The following is a 14,384-nucleotide window of genomic DNA, read 5'->3' on the forward strand; positions in this document are numbered from 1 at the left end:
CCAGAAGTCTTAAGATCCTGTGGCGGGTGTTGTGGGTAGCTGGCGAGTGTCAGCCGACCCTGCACCCTAGCTACCCCCGGCGCTTTTCTGACTGGAGAGGCTTGTGGCCCTACTGAGGGCGGATTTCTGCCTCCCCAACCAAAGCAGTCTCAGGTCCCGTGTGATTGGACTGGAGCAGAAGCTGTGTTCCACTCACCAGCAGTCTCAAGATCCTGTGGCGGGGTCCTGGGTAGCTGGCGGATGTCAGCCGACCCTGAGCTCTAGCTACCCTGATGCTGGTCCGGCCGGAAGAGCCTAAGCTGGTTCTTACCACCTACTTCTTCACTCAGCTGCAGGCGCTTATAACTCCAGATCCAAGAAATCCAATATCTTCTTCTGGCCTACAAGGACCTGCACTCATGTGCACATACCCACACTCATATATACTTATTTAAAATAAAATAAAATCCTAAAATTCAAACTCTCAGCAATATATGATTTTAGAAGCTCTGGGACTTTTGAGAAGCCCATAGGATCTGCTCATTATAGGGGTAGCTGAGGGAATAAAGACATAGTTTTTTTGTTTGTTTGTTTGTTTGTTAATTTTCTCTCTCAAATGAGATAGCCAGTTTTTCTGTATTTTTTTCCATCACCTTGGTCATTCACTTAATCACACATGACCAGATATGAATGTGGGAAGAAAAACAATGGAACCATATGATACATTTATTTCTATAAGTATATAGGTCCTTATATAATGAATGTATAGAAGAGATTCTGGCAGGGATACATGTTTTACAAATAATCATAATAATAAAGAAACTGAAGTCAGTGTCACTCTAGTATCCACAATTGCACAGATGTCAATCACTTCTACCTATACATCCAAATTTCTATTGCCAAAGTGATAATTTCCATTTAAAAATATATTTATTTGATGACTTATTCACTGAGCTCACATGGTGATTTTAGATTTGTGACTGATGTTCTTATGTACTACGTCAGAAAACATTTTTAATATCCTTGTGTAGAGGAATTTAAATCTAGCAACATGGCTACTATAGCAAGGGATCATATCCAAGACCTACGTCTGTGGTATTCAGCTAGAATACAGACACACCACATACTTTTAATACCTATGGCTGGAATACAGACATTCCCTTAGTAAACACCTTTAAGGTAAGATTAGTTTATAGAAGGAAGCAGCCATGTTTGAAAGCAACAGATAATTGGGGGGTACAAAAAGTGACAAATCAGAAAGATTTGACAGAATGAGTTGGGGATAGGATACCTCAGTTCCTAGCATGTACTAGAGTTATTTGTCATAAGCCACTAACAATGTGCCATTCACGTTGTTACTTCTTTGAAGCCATCAAGCTATTCTCTCTGTACTCTTTGCCAAAGCAGCGTATAATTTCCATCATCTTTTCCATCTGGTGTTGGTTAAGATTAAATGAAAGCTTCACTCATACTGAAGAGGAAGGGATTGAATAAGTCATGATACATTTTGGATTGCCTGAGGATATCTGTCATATCATCAGTTGTCTTGATTTATCCCCCAACTCTGTAAGATATGTCATATCATTTTGAAATTGAAAAGGCCACAAGCACTAGCCAGTAAAAAACAAAATAAGTTTTGTTCCAGAAAGTCATAAACTAGACTCTTACCTTGAAATATATGAGCCTGGCATATAAATATATGTCCAATGAATTTACAGAAATGTTTCTGTGGTTAATACATGTATTTATGTTACAGTGTATTATATAAAATATGAACCTAATAAAGGATCAAATCTTTGGGTATCATATGGAAGAATGAATGAAACAATTCTAGGATACTTAACATCTTATTTAATTTTTTTAACATTAATCTTTCAAGCATTATATGTACTAATTGTGTAAAATTATGTATGGTAATAATCCACTGGGGAGCCATTCTTCATTAAGGGGTAGTATATAATATATTATTTCAATTGACTAGCTTGCTTATTCATTGTTATCTTATTTATTGATTGATATTTTCTTACAGGAGTATACTTTCTTTGTGAATAATGTCTCAACAGTGTTAACTACCATTGCATCTTTGAATGCTGTCAAATTATGATATTCAATAAGCACTCAATAAGCGTCTTTGAGTGATGATTAATGGGATAAAATGAAATTTCCCAGTAAAGTCTCATCTTTATTTTCTCTTTATTATTTTCTGTTGCTGTTTGCATTTTAAAATCCAAACTTTATATGTGGGGTAAATTAATGTAATTGATTTTTAAGCCTGGTTTGCCTTTAATAAACAAGCTCAAATCTATCTTAACTTTTAGTTGTTGTTTAAAGCATCAGCAGTATTTAATTAAAGTTGAAGTCACTGAGGGTTCAAAAGCAAAGCTGTTGTATCAAAACACAGTCTATACAGGTTCAAAACTGTATTTACCCCTGTGGGTTTAGTCCAAAAAGGCTAATGTACAAAGTGTTTGTCTTCTCTCGGAAGACAACACTCATTTCTATGATCTATTTCATATAATCAGACTACCTAAATGATTTTAGAAACAAGATTCCAACAGCATTTTTTTTCTCTCTTTCACTTTGAGCTAGAAAATATCCCAATCGTTTATCATAGGGTAGATCTCTCTGATATCGTATAGCAATAAACTCATGGCTAACATATGGTGTTATTTAGCTGTGTACCAGAAACTATTAATCAGCTGACAAGATGTCATTATAAAGGAAACATTCTAAACTGTGATTTTTCTTTACCCCACTTTTGGGCAACCTGCCAAATTCGCCTACAGCTGGTTCAAAGAAGGACATGTGTAAACAAAAAACAAAGTCTTAAATTATCAGTGGCATTTCATACATTTGATTTGTCATACTGGAAGCACATTGCTTATCAAAGTAAACATTGACTTTTAATGAGAAATTATACTATGGTTTTAATATATATGTGAAAATTGCCATGGATTCTTTGAAAACAGTACTTTCGACAATATTACTAACTACCAAGTTCATGTTCTCACTATTCACTGCCAAATACTATAGTACCCCTTTGTGGTGAAAGATAATAAGCTCTTAAAAATACAAATATATGAATGAGGGATCGGCACAAAGTAGAACTCACAGATAGTTCAGTACATTACAGTTCTCTTTTATCTATCAGGAAAAAGAAGTTTTAACCAAAACTGGAAATATTTATTGAAAAGCCTCTAAGCTAATGTCCACTTATCAGTGAGTGCATATCAAGTGACTTCTTTTGTGATTAGGTTACCTCACTCAGGATGATATCCTCCAGATGCATCCATTGCCAAAGAATTTCATAAATTCATTGTTTTTAATAGCTAAATAGTACTCCACTCTGTAAATGTACCACATTTTCTTTATCCATTCCTCTGTTGAGGGACATCTGGGTTCTTTCCAGCTTCTGGCTATTATAAATAAGGGTGCTATGAACATAGTGGAGCATGTGTCCTTTTTACCAGTTGGAGCATTTTCTGGGTTTATGCCCAGGATAGGTATTGCTGGACCTTCCAGTAGTACTATGTCCAATTTTCTGAGGAACCACCAGACTGATTTCCAGAGTGGTTGTACAAGTTTGCAATCCCACCAGCAATGGAGGAGTGTTCCTCTTCCTCCACATCCTCACCAGCATCTGCTATCACCTGAATTTTTGATCTTAGCCATTCTGACTGTTGTGAGGTGGAAACTCAGGGTTGTTTTGATTTGCATTTCCCTGATGATTAAGGATGTTGAACATTTTTTCATGTACTTCTCAGCCATTTGGTATTCCTCAGTTGAGAATTCTTTGTTTAGCCCTGTACCCGAATTTTTCATGGGGTTATTTGAATTTCTGGTGTCCTGCTTCTTGAGCTTGTTGTATATATTGGATATTAGTCCCCTATCAGATTTAGGATTGGTAAGAATCCTTTCCCAATCTGTTGGTGGCCTTTTTGTCTTATTGACAGTGTCTTTTGAGTGGCCCCATGTGTCTTGCAAACTTTATATGCCCCAGTACAGGGGAATTCCAGGGCCAAGAAGTGGGAGTGGGTGGGTAGGGGAGCATGGCAGGGGGAGGGTACAGGGAACTTTCTTTTGGGATAGCATTTGAAATGTAAATAAAATATCTAGCCAGGCATGGTGGCACGGGCCTATAATGCCAGCACTTGGGAGGCAGAGGCAGGTAGATTTCTGAGTTCAAGGCCAGCCTGGTCTACAAAGTGAGTTCCAGGACAGCCAAGGCTGCACAGAGAAATCCTGTCTCGAATAAACAAACAAAAAAAAAGGAAGAAAGAAAGAAAGAAAGAAAGAAAGAAAGAAAGAAAGAAAGAAAGAAAGAAAGAAAGAAGGGAGGGAGGGAGGGAGGGAGGAACAAAGAAGAAAAGAAAAGAAAATATCTAATAAAAATCAGAACAAGAAAGAAAGAAAGAAAGAAAGAAAGAAAGAAAGAAAGAAAGAAAGAAAGAAAGAAAGAAAGAAAGAGAGAGAGACAGAGAGAGAGAAAGAAAGAAAGGAAAGCCTCTAATCAACATCCAAGCTTCTGCAAGAGCACTTAGGATAACTGAGCTACATGCTACCTAAGGGAGATCTCTCATCCCTATCTCTCAGGAAATCAAATTCCTTGTCTTTAAGAAAAGAAAGAAAAAGATAACAGGTGTGTTCCTTCTTTGTTATGCTCATACATTTAAACAAAGTAGATCTTATTCACCCCCACTATCTCTTCCATCTCCTTTCAATTCCCCTCAGCCTCTGGAACCTTGTCCTACACCCAGTCCCCTTTCAATAACACTTGTTATTGTTTTCTCAAAGACTTACAAGTATTATAAATTTAAAATAGTTAAGCTACATGACCTCATATAACATTTAGAAAGATTTCAATCAAAAACAAAAGCACTGAAGAACAAAAGATCAGTATGGTCAGCATAGGAAGCCCTTGTGCTTTACTATATCAAAAACCATTGAGTCTTCTCATTTATCTCACCAGAAGGTCATACTTATGTCTCAAATGAGAAAATCCAGCATTATTTGTGTGTAATATTTTAAATGACCACTTCATTCAATTATGGCTAAGTCTCTTGATGATATAATACTCTTTACCTTCAAATCACAGGCATGAGCAGAGGAATAGAGATATAGTGGATTTGGAAGTTTCAGTGTCTCCAACTCAACTACACTGTGCAGTATTTGAATTAATGTTACATCTGTCTTACCTATATGCATCATGGTTATATATTTCTAAGTATTTTTCCAAAATCTACTAGTGGTATTCACATTTTAATACATCCTGCCACTACTTATTCCCTCACACTGGTTATGTATTTACAAATTTGCATATCCACTTTATAAAGTCAATGAGGAAACATTCTTATAACTTCCTCACAGCCTGCTAGATGCAGAACATATTAATTCAGAATACATTTGTATATATTAGCATGCTAAATATCCATACTTAAATTCAGACTAGCTAGTAGTGTGAACACTACTTTATTTATAATTTCTAGGTTTGAATTATGTTCTTTTTACTGAAATAAGACAATCCTTACTTAATGAGTTCTATCTAAAACTAATGAATTCAGTGTTAAATATAGAGCCACAGAGGTTGTTTACACTGATGATGTAATAAAATTAGTATTTCCTTAGTTCCTGGGGATAACGACTAAACTGTTTGTGAACAGACACAAGCAAATTAGTCTCCTGGAAAGGAAATAAGTGTAATAACGCTTCACATTTTCATGCATAGTAAACATTGGATTATTCCACCAAATGTATGTTAAAAAGAAGGCAATATCCAGTGGATTCAACAAATATTCATTGAATCGCTGCTATTAATATGTTTACCTATTAGGTGTTAATTTTCTCAAATATATCTAAATCCTATCTTCCGCCATCAAAGAATATACTTTCTATTGGGGAGCAGAAGACAAGGAATTTTTCAAATGAATCACAAGCATCTATTATTACAAAATTTGCCATTGCAAAGGTGTCATTAAAACCTAAAGCAGAAAAAGTTAACATTAAGTTGAGATTATTATGAAGGAATTTAATGAGCCAATACGTTTGAAGACAAGAGATGTCTTTGGGGTGTGAACATACAAAAAAAAGTCATTACATCACAGTTTTAGCTGGAGAAATGATATGAAAATGGAAAGTATTCCTGATGGATATTGGAATACTCTTTTGTGTATACCAATCCTTTCAATACTTTATTGCTGCTTAAAGAAAGATACCTATGTGTTAAGTATTATTTTAGAAATTTTGAATTTAGCAATGAACAAAATTCCAACAGCTTTTATTCTCTAAAATTAATTTCTACTATTGTAAGATAATAAACATTTAAAATATACAGATGTGAATGAATTATATCCAGGATGCCATAAAATAGAACTCACTAATCAGACAACCAAGTGCCTCTTGAGCTGCAGTTTTAACCTGTTAGATTTTATTTATTATTATTATTGTGAGTCTGTGTGTACACATGTGAATGTCTATTTATGGTGTATAGATATGGGTGTATGCTGTGACTGGACTTTGTTTACAAACATATACACATGCAGGCAAAGTAAAATATAATAGGAAAATTGAAATAGAAGTATATATAATAATGGAATATATTTATATTTTAAAGATTGTTTAGACTAAAGTGATGTTTTACCTAAGTATGCTCACTGATATGCCTGGAAAACATATCTTAAAGTCACCCAAAAATGTCCCACAATCCCACAAAGACACTTGTTCAACTATACTCATAGCAGCTTTATTCATATTAGCCAGAAACTCGAAACAACTGACATTTCCCTTGGCTAAAGAATGGATAAAGAAAATGTATTAAATCTACACAATGGATTACTATTCAACTATTAAAAACAAAGAGATCATAAATTTTGCAGACAAATGCATAGGTCTTGAGAATGTCATCCTGAGTGAGTTAACCCAGTCCCAAAAGTACATGAATTGTATGTACCTGTAAGTGGATATTAGCCAGAAAATATAGGATACCCATGCTACATTCCACAGACTCAAAGAAACTAAACAAGAAGGAAGACATGAGCTAGAATGCTTGAATCTCCCATAGAAAAGGAAATAAAACAGTCTCAAGAGTTAGATGGCCTGAAAAAATTGGGTGGAAGAGGGTATGAGAAGGAGAATGGAGGAGATAGAATCAGGTGTAGGGAAGGACAGAAGAGGTGGCCGACGGCCATGAGAATGAATGAAAATCTGCAACTGACAGGCATGGGGAGGTAGGGACCATCTCCTGGGTAGAGATAGTGACCTGGGATAAGTGAGGTGCCAAGTGGGGATGACCTTAGCTGTGACTCAGAGCACCGTGGAAATGAAACCTGAAGAGGCTACTTCCGGTTGTGAGGCAGGAATCCCAATGGAGAAATAGGGACACCAATCCACCCACAAAACTTTCAACCCATAACTTATTCTGTCTAGAAGAAATGCAAAGACAGGGATGGACCAGAGATTGAGGGAATGGCCAAACAATAACCAGCCCAACTTAAGACCCACACCATTGTCAAGCACCAATTCCTGACACTATTAATGATACTCTATTACACTTGCAGACAGGAGTCTAGCTCCCATTTGAGAGGCTCCACCCAACAGCTGACTCAGATAGATGTAGACACCCAAAGCCAAATCATGGATGGAGCTTGGGGATTCTTATGGAAGAATTGGAGGAAAGACTGAGACAACTAAAGGCATAGGAACTTCACAGAAGAACCAATAGAATCTACTAACCTAAACCCTTGTCATTCTTAGAGTCTGAACCACCAACCAAAGAACATACATTGACTGGACCTAGGCATCTACTCATATATGTATCAGATGTGCAGGTTAGTCTTCATGTGGATCCTGAACAACTGGAGCAGAATCTTTCCCAAAAGCTGTTTCCACTACATAGAATGTGTTCTTCAGGCTGGACTTACACGTCTGTTCACAGTGGGAAAGGATGTCCCTAGCCTCACAGAAACTTGATGTGCCAGGGTGGGGAGATAGCCAGTGGAGTCCCCACTGGCTCAGAGGAAAAAAGGAAGGAGGATAGAGAAAGGATTATGGGAGGGGTGACTGGGAGTGGGGCAGTGAGTGGGATGTAAAATGAATAATTAATAATATAAATAAACCTTAAAATATGAAAAAAACAAAATTAGTTAGAAATATAATAAAAACAAAACAAAATTCCATTCTTAAAATGATAGTACAACAAAAATAACAAAACATCTAAAGAGAAACAAGGTGAAGAAAGTCAGAAGAATTAATTGTTGAAGTTATAATTCAATCAAGATATATCAAGTTGTCTAATAATGACCGTTAAATAGGATTTTGATCCTACATTTCAAAAAGTGTTACATTTAATTTTGACATCAAGAAAGGTGTAGGAAGAAAACTATGTTTGCACAAAGTATAGAGATTTCATCTGGAAGAATCCCATGAAGAGGGAGAATGGTTATGATGAATACAACCTGAATCTGAACAGATTGACACAGGCCCCTATATGGTAGACCTATTAGAAAATGATATATGTTCTTTACCAGGTTCAAATACATGAGATGTAAAGTCTTATTCACATACCACAGAAATACTAAAAAACAAACAAACAAACAAAAAACAAAGGAGAGAAAGAATAGAAAGATCAAGACATAATCTAGAGACAGACTCAGGTAAAATCCTATCAAATTGGTGACAAGAAAGCTAGTCTGATTAATCTTTTTAAATTGTTAAAAAGAGCCCCTTTCTCTGCAGAATCACCATGGTGTCTGGGACCCTGGAACATACCCTGAAAACTGGAAGACCTTCAAGGCCCTTATCATTGCTCAGTACAGTGGGTCTCAGGTCCAAGTGCTCTCCACACTATTTCAGTTTGGCCAAACCAACTACACTTCTGAATTTCTCAAAAAATGTCCTGCCCTCAAGGTTTCAGCATTTGAGGTTGATGACAAATTCTGTGTGTTTGAGAGCAATGCCATCTCCTATTATGTAAGCAACGAGGAGCTGCAGGGAAGTACACCAGAGGCAGCAGCTCAGGTGGTGCAGGGGATGAGCTTTGCTGACAGTGACATCATTCCTCCAGCTAGCACCTGGTTGGGCATTATGCACCACAACAAACAGGCCAGTGAAAATGCAAAAGAGGAAGTGAAGCAAATCCTGAGGCTGCTGGACACTCACTTAAAGACATGGACTTTTCTAGTGGATGAGCGAGTGACACTGGCTGATATCACAGTTGTCTGCACCCTATTGTGGCTCTATAAACAGGTTTTGGAGCCTTCTTTTCCTTAACTGCCTTAACCAGTCCCAGTTCAGGGCCATCTTTGGGGAGGTGAAGCTGTGTGAGAAGATGGCCCAGTTTGATGCTAAGAAGTTTGCAGAAAGGCAACATAAAAAAGAAAACCACAAGGAAACAAAAGGGTTCATGAGAGGAGAAACAGAAGCCCCAGGCTGAGCAGAAAGGGCAAAAAAGACAGCTGTCCAGCTCCTGAAGAAGAGATGGATGAGTGTGAGCAGGCATCGGCTGCTGAGCCCAAGGCCAAAGACCCTTTCGCTCGCTTGCCCAGGAGTGTGTTGGATGAGTTTAAGCATAAGTACTCCAATGAGGACACCCTCTCTGTGGCAGTGCCGTATTGTTGGGAACACTTTGAAAAAGATGGATGGTCTCTGCGGTATGCTGAGTACTATTTCCCTGAAGAGCTCACCCAGACCTTCATGAGTTGCAACCTCATCACTGGAATGTTCCAGCAATTGGACAAACTGAGTAAAAATGCCTTTGCTAGTGTTGTCCTCTTTGGAACCAACAACAGCAGTTCCATCTCTGTTGGGTCTTCAGAGGCCAAGAGCTTGCCTTTCCACTGAATCCAGATTGGCAGGTGAATTATGAGTCTTATACATGGCAGAAACTGGATCCTGGTAGGGAGGAGACCCAGACCCTGGTTGGTGAGGACTTTTCCTGGAAGGGGGCCTTCACGTGAACAAAGCCATCAATCAAGGCAAGATCTTCATGTCTTGCCAGTCATCTAGCTGCCTGCATCTACCCTTCAAGGGAGATGGGGGGTCATTAAAGGAAACTCAATATTGAGAAGACAAGTTGTAAAAAGAAATATGTATATGTATACATATACATGAAAAGCATTTTATTTGTTATAAAATCCCAGCAAATTGGAAAGAGAAGTTATATTTCTGATAAACAAGATCAACAAAATTCTGTGGGGTAACATTGTGTCTTACAGTGAAAATCTGAACGGTAAGCTCCTCCTTGAGGGATAAAAAAGGATTTCTGTGCAATGCTTAGGAGCTATTTCAATGACTACTTGGAAGTCAACATCTATCATAATAGCAAAGTTAATTAAATATTTAAATATAAATATAATGAGATACATACAAGATTTTTATGCTAGAACCCAACAAACCACTAATATATAATTAAGGACCCAAATAAGTGAAAAATTATATCACACTTATGATTGAAATAATTAGTATTATTAAGAAGTAAACTCTATCTAGTTTAACCTACAAGTACAAAACAGTCAGTCAAAAATCTCAGCAGGATTATTTTGCTGTCAACATTTGCAAGCTAATTCTACTATGTATAAAAAGAAAGCAAAGGAATTATAGCATACATAAAAGCTTCAAGAAAGTTACTACAGAATGAATTATGCTGTTTGATCTAAAGTTAAAAAAATGTTTCTTCAAGAATTACTACTTGTGGGAGGGGGGAGAGGATAAGGGATTTTCAGAAGGGAAAATAGGAAATTGAATAACATTTGAAATGTAAATAAAGAAAATATCTAATTAAAAAAAGAATTACTATTTATAGATAGATGACAGGTGTTGATAATATAAATAGACCATAGATAAGTGGATTATGAATAGATAAGTAAATGTTTAGAAGAGGTAGATGATTGATAGATAGATAGATAGATAGACAAAGAGGTAGATAGACAATTTATTATAGCGTTTTGGATAATAATGGACCTGATAGGCTCATGTACTTGAATGCTTAGACATCAGGGAGTGGCACTAATTGAAGATTGGGAAGTATGGCATTTTACGGGTAGGTGTGACTTTGTACTAAGAAGTATGTCACTGGGGTTGGACTTTGAGGTTGCAAAAGCCCAAGAGTGGTCAAGTATTTCTTTCTTCTTGCCACCCACAGATGCTTATATAGAACTTTCAGGTACTTCTCACAATTTTATCTGCCTGTGTGCCAACACGTTCCCTGACATGGTGACAATGGACGAAATCCCTAAAAATGTAAGCAAGTTCTAGTTAAATGCTTCAATTTATCTCTAGGCCATAGTGTCTCCTCATAGCAACAGAACACTGACTAAGACATAGGTAATTAAGAAAAATGAATGTACATGAGGATATATAAAAGATAGAGTTTCTTAATTGACTCTATTTATTAGATTGCACTTAATTATTTTCTGTTTTTCACACTATTTTATGTGTTTTCATTGCCATTCTTAAGCTGAACATTAGCTGGTGGGGGTTAAACAAAATTATCACAAAGAATTAAGCAGAGATTATCAGAGGGCATTAAATTCTTCATAGTATAGCAATGTATAAATTAAAAAAAAAATAACCTCAGCTCTACATTCTGACAGAATACAGGTACAGCCATGGCGAAAACAGGTGAGAGACCTGGAAAGCAGTTTAAGTCCAAATCACTAAAAAGCCTTTTTGGCTCACAGCACAGTGGAAGACTCACATAGACTTTTTTTTTCCCCAGCAAGGGACATAAACCATTGTGTGCTTGCAGTATTCAAAAGCCAATACAAATATGAAAGAGGTAAAGACAGAGATCCAAATGGTAAATGTTTGTTGGAGCCCATTGCAGATGCTGAGACACAGACATAGACAGAGAGATTGAGAGCAAAGAGGAAGGATGGAAGAATGTTTAAGTGTGGTTCTGAACAGCACGTGGCTCACAGTAAGCAAACAGGAGCTAGCAAAGGAAAGGCATGCCTTCAGATTTTTAGCCTGAGAAAGACATGCTTAATTGGAGCTGTGATTTTATTAATACAAAGTTAGCAGTTAATAATAGTGCAGTGGGTAGAGGATCTTAAGGGGAAGGATAAATTACAGTCAAGCTTGAAACTGCAAAAACAATATCTAGGAGAATATGGAAAATATCAGATAGAGGAAAACGTGATAGCACAGAGTTAAGAGCCTGGGGTTTTCAAGAGGACTCACATTGAATATGGGGTCACCTGTAGGCTTAGATTTTCCAAAACCTACTTTAATAAGGGTTCTCAAACTCTTCGACTCCTCTTCTAGCCCATCATCCAAAGGTAGGGAAGAAACGATGGTAAATACAGAGAGGGGATGTCAACCTCTTTAGAGGTAGTTCTTTGGGGCAACTCCAATCTCTGTTGTCAGAATCTTAGCACACTGCTTCAGTAGTGTCAGGATACCAAAGATAAATCAGCAACGGTGACACAATCTCCCAGAAACAGCAAGGCCTCCAATCAGGACCAGAAAGAATGCCAGGAGTTCTCTGCCATGCCTGTCAAGGAAGTGAAGATCAGTGAAGATGAAAAACAGCAATAATAATAATAAAGCATTGTACAGCCAGCTATGCAAGCGCCCAGTTTTATATTCTCTCCAAACATCATGTATTCCGCGATGGACCTTGCCTCAGCAAAGCACCACATGTGGCTACACCCCATGGCAGAACCAGAAACTTCTACTTCTGATACTACATAGTGGCTCACAGTTATCTATAACTCCAATTCCCAGAAATCTGACTCCACCTATTGGACTGTTCTCTGCAAGTACCAGGCATTCATGAGACACATATATACATATGCAGGCAAAACAGTTATACACATTGTAAAGAATAGTAAAAAGTAAAAAAAAAGAAAAGAAAATATTAATTAAGGCAACTTGATGCATAAATGTGATCATCCAGGAGATGTGCATGGATAATGGGAATCTTCAGTTTCTTCACACTAAATATTGATTGATTATTTCAGGAAGTATTTGAGGACCAGACATGCAATGTTTGTTGGTAATTCACATGTGATTTGTCATTAAAATGTTTACATCAATTCTATGAGGGAGGTATTGAGAACACAGTAAAAAATGGGTGGTTATAGCATACAAAAAGATGGGTAGCGTGCTGAGTTCACTCCTTTTACTATTTTCAAATCTAGGCTCAGTTGAAGAGGAAAGATCATGTATACAAAGAAATTATTTTGAAAAAGTTAAAAAAGATTTGAAATCAAATAAAAGATTTCATGATAAAGTAAGGCTTAGAAGTGTTACAAGGTTTAGGACAGAATAAAAACTGAAGGCTCTTTGTGTTCCCAATTAGGCGATTATTCACATAATTCTAGTAATTTGTGATAGTAGAAGTATTTGAAAAAAAATAGCATTTTGAAAACAGAAATAGTTTGTGGAGACTGCAAACTCCTTTTTGAGTAATTCCTTTTTGTTTTTCATTAGCATAAGATGCTGTGAGTATCATTGTGTTATTTTCATTCAGTTGAGTTGTTGGCTAAGGGATTCCCACAGAAACACCCAAAATAATCCAGGCTAAGACAAAGGCTGCTCTCCACAAACTGACAGGGGGTGAGAAAGTAGCATTATTGAAGACAACACTCACACAAGGAGAAGTCTAGCTAGTACCTACATTCACCCACATGTTCTAATCCCTTTGGTGCTGGAAGATATTCTTAAAAGCTATGGAAAGAAAAATGTGTACATCAACCTAGCCACAAAATCTTTCATCTACAATCTGTCCTGCCTGCTAAATATGCTTGGGCAATGATGGCAGGGAAATGTGTGGTAGTAGCCAACCAATTTCTGGTTTGATCTAACCTCCATCCACCAGAAGGTACCCACACCTAACACTGTTTGGATAACCAAGAACCAGAGACTAGATGGCCCAGAGATCTAGGGTAAAACGAAACACAATTGGTCTAAAAAAAAATCAATGATTTCTACTAATATTCAGCTATACTCACAGATCAGTGCTCTATCCAGTCATCATCAGAAAAGCTTCCTCCAGCAGCAGATGCAGAAATCCATTATGTGGAAAGAGGGAGTCTAAATTATAGACATCTAATCCCCTCTCAAAGAAAAGGAGGCAGAAAAATTGTAAGATCCAAAGGGGATGGAGGACATCAGGAAAGAAAGACCCTGTGAATCAACTAACCAAGGCACATATGAACTCACAGAGACTGAAGCAATAATCACAGGGCCTGTATGGGTCCACATTGGGTATTCTATGCATATATTATACTATTAGATTATTTTTTATGAAATGTCTGTCTATGAGAATGACCAAGTGGATCTCTGACTCATGACTGCTTTGGGAACTTTTGTAGTGTTTGTTTGCCATGTCTGTTTAATATGAAAGTTTTTCTTTCTTCCTCTTCTTTTTCTTCCTCCTCCTCCTCCTCCTCCTCCTCCTCCTCCTC

The 14,384-nt window shown here is 37.2% G+C and overlaps 1 pseudogene; it reads left to right on the forward strand.

Annotated features, from left to right (window-relative positions):
- The first annotated feature begins 8,716 nt into the window (after positions 1-8,716).
- On the forward strand, positions 8,717-10,036 carry LOC110293303 (annotated as a pseudogene).
- Positions 10,037-14,384: the final 4,348 nt, after the last annotated feature.

Source organism: Mus caroli, chromosome 4 (genome assembly GCF_900094665.2).
Source record: "Mus caroli chromosome 4, CAROLI_EIJ_v1.1, whole genome shotgun sequence".
NCBI lineage: Eukaryota > Metazoa > Chordata > Mammalia > Rodentia > Muridae > Mus > Mus caroli.